At 39.4% G+C, this 3,453-nt stretch overlaps 1 pseudogene; it reads right to left on the minus strand.

The window, feature by feature from the left end:
- Positions 1-993: 993 nt before the first annotated feature.
- On the minus strand, positions 994-1,112 carry LOC134931527 (5S ribosomal RNA; annotated as a pseudogene).
- Positions 1,113-3,453: the final 2,341 nt, after the last annotated feature.

The raw sequence follows: 3,453 nt of genomic DNA on the forward strand, positions 1-3,453 counted from the left end.
GTGATGCATGTGGTGCCGAGGCCTATGGGTAATGTAGTTTTTAAGGTACATAATGCCTAATTCAGAGTTGATCGCAGCAGCAAATGTGTTAGCAGTTGGGCAAAACCATGTGCACTGCAGGGGGGATGGGAGGGGCAGATATAACATGTGCAGAGAGAGTTAGATTTGGGTGGGGTGTGTTCAAACTGAAATCTAAATTGCAGTGTAAAAATAAAGCAGCCAGTATTTACCCTGCTCAGAAACAAAACCACCCACATCTAACTCTCTCTGCAGATGTTATATCTGCCACACCTGCAGTGCACATGGTTTTGCCCAAATGCTAACAAATTTGCTGCTGTAATCAATTACCCCCATAGTTGATAGGTGCCACTGACACCAGTCTCGGTGCAATAGATACTATAGTAATGTGATCTTAAAGCTGCATGCCCTGGCCAGTGGATGAGTAGGATGCTAACTGCATGTAATTTAAACTTGGATTCATTGTGCAATACAGTGGGATAGCTGTTAATAATCATTAATATGATATTAGGTATAATCAATTGTGGAAATAAATATTGAAAAAAACATTGAAAGAAACCCGAGAAGAACATCAGGTATAAATGCTTATTCTCATATGAAAAAGCTAGGATGCATCTAAGTTCATACATGTGCACCTGTCCCTAAACACTCTGACGGACATGTGAGGTAATATACTGAGAAATAAATAAATATGTACTACAGAGTGCATTGATGAGAATAGGTGACAGTTTATAACATAAAATGAGATAGAGATGCACAGTGCTAGAGAAACTACAAGGAATATGTGACTCAAGACCAAATAATATTGGGAGATGTAATTTATGAGCGCTGGTCTCTTATATGGTGGTAGTGATAAGTGTATGTATAATATTATCAATGTGAGCATGATGGAGAAATTGGGGGGGAGGGTGGGGGAATTGGGTGTTAAATTACCCGGTGAGGAGTTGGTGTGATATGTCCTGTAGCAAAAACATTTCTATTTGGCACCTGGTATTCGCAGGAGGTCTCCCATCCAACTACTAACCCTGCCCAACACTGCTTAGCTTCCAAGGTCAGACGAGATTGGGCATTTCCAGTGTGGTATGACCGTATTTTTGATGTTTGCTACTTATGGGCAGCTAAAAAAAGCAGTGAATTTACTGTTCTGTTAAGACAGAACTTAGAATAAGGAAAATTAAGATGTAATTGGTAATGTGGTAGAAAGAAATAATATTTTGGAATTGGGAATAAATCCCACATAATGTGAGTATAAGGCGAGTTAGTAATATACAATATCAGAAAATGGTCATAGCTGAAGGTGAATTAGTGAACGCATTTGAAGATGAATTTTATAAAACGTGGGTGAGAAAGCTTGAATTTATGATAAAATGCACATATATATACACACACACACACACACACACACACACACACACACACACACACACACACATAGACACATACATATTTGAGCAAAAGAAGGGGGGGGTTTGATTGCCAGCATTTGCTGTCACTAATAAGTAAGGAGAGACTCTCTAACAGGTATATATGCTGCGAATAATGTAATGCTTATGTTGGTTTATATCCATAATGTGGATATTGGCTGACCTCAGTGTATTTAAATAGAGTTCTATGAACATTATCCATTGGGTCTTATGTTGAGTAAGGGGAATTTATTCAATAAATACTTGATCATTTATGTATTTGTTCAGGCCATAGAGTGTGAGGGCCCCCAACTTGAAGTCCCATTTGCTTTCTTTCTTTAGGAGTTCTTTAGTAAGATCTCCTACTCCTAATACCAAGGTTTACTTTTTCCAGCCTGAATGCTTTTGCAGCCTTGAAGGCATTCAGGTGTGAGTAGTGGAAGTGCCGTGCTACTGATGTGAGCTTCTTGAACTTCACCATATCTGTAGCTGCATTTCTGATTGAACCTACTGTATGTGTTCTAAAAGACGATGTTTCAATGCTCTGGTGGTCATACCCACATATTTGTAATTGCAGCTGCATGTGATGCAATATATCACACCAATTGCATTGCAGTTGATGAAATTCCTTATCTTCAAGGTGTCCCCAAATGTATCCGTCACCTCATGTGTTCTTACAATGTATTCACATGCCTTAAATTTTCTAGAGGTAAAGGAGCCCGTTAACGTTGACCTTTTTCACAAAATGGCTCCTGACCAGTTCATCTTTGAGATTCCTTGAATGATGCCAGCTCATTGATACTTTCGGATTTAGTATCCCAGAGAGATCGTGGTCCAGAAGAAGAACAGGCCAGTGTTCCTGAATAATTCCTTGGATTGACCTACATTCCCTGCAAAATTGCCCACAAATCTGATCTTATCAGTGGAGTTTTTGTGTTCTTTCTTTTTCTCAGGGAATATGAGTGAATCCCTGTGGATTTGGGAAGTAGACTTCTTTGCTTTCTTTATGGACCGTCTGCTGTATACCCTCTCTTCTAATCTACTGGAGAGTTCAACGCATTTAGCTTCATAGGTCTTGTGGTATGAACAATTCCGTTTCAGATGCAGGAATTCTCCTTTAGGCAGGTTTTCAATTGTTGGGTAGAAGTGGGCACTAGTTTGATGGAGAAGACTATTGGGTGAAGTTTCCTTGCAGTATAAATTGGTTTGGATTGCTCTATCCAGGCTTTTGTACACGTTTAGGTACAGGAAAGGTACTGTACTCTGATCTATATGGTGGGTTAGTTTTATGTTGTACATGTTGTTATTCAGTTCTTCAATGAAAGAGAGCAATATGTTTTCTTCCCCCTCCCATATCATTAGTATATCATCAATATACCTCCATCATGCAATTACATGGCTGGTATATTGGTCATTTTCCTCACTGAAAACTGTTTCTCACTTCCACCAGCCTAGGAACAGATTGGCATATGTCAGGGCGCATGCCACCCCCATAGCCATCCCTCTGGTTTGTAGGTAGTACTTGTCTCCAAAGGTAAAATAGTTCCTGGTTAGAATGAATCCCAGAAGTTCCACTAAGAATTCCTGAAATTCATTGTACCCTTCCATTTCCAGAAAATGTTTGATGGCACCTATTCCGATAGTGTGGTCAATACTCGTGTAAAGGGATTCCACATCTAAAGTTACTAGAAGATGATTTTCCTCTAGTCGTATGTGATGCAGCTTCCATAATACATCAGTGGTGTCTTGAAGATCGGATGGTAGTTCAAGGATATGATGATCCCGGATACTATAGGTCTTTCAGTGGGTTCCCTAAAGTTATGGACCTTTGGAAGAAGGTAAAAGGTAGGTACTTTAGGATAAAGGATCGTAAGATACTCATACTCTTGTTGTAGAATGGTACCCTTGGCAAGTGCTTTATCCAGGATTCTTGTCAGTGCAATATTGTAATTGTCTGTGGGATTGAAAAATATTTTCTTATAACATTTTTCATCATCCAGTTGTCTCATGGCTTCCCTGCAGTACATATATA

Source organism: Pseudophryne corroboree, chromosome 5 (assembly GCF_028390025.1).
Source record: "Pseudophryne corroboree isolate aPseCor3 chromosome 5, aPseCor3.hap2, whole genome shotgun sequence".
In the NCBI taxonomy this organism is placed as follows: domain Eukaryota; kingdom Metazoa; phylum Chordata; class Amphibia; order Anura; family Myobatrachidae; genus Pseudophryne; species Pseudophryne corroboree.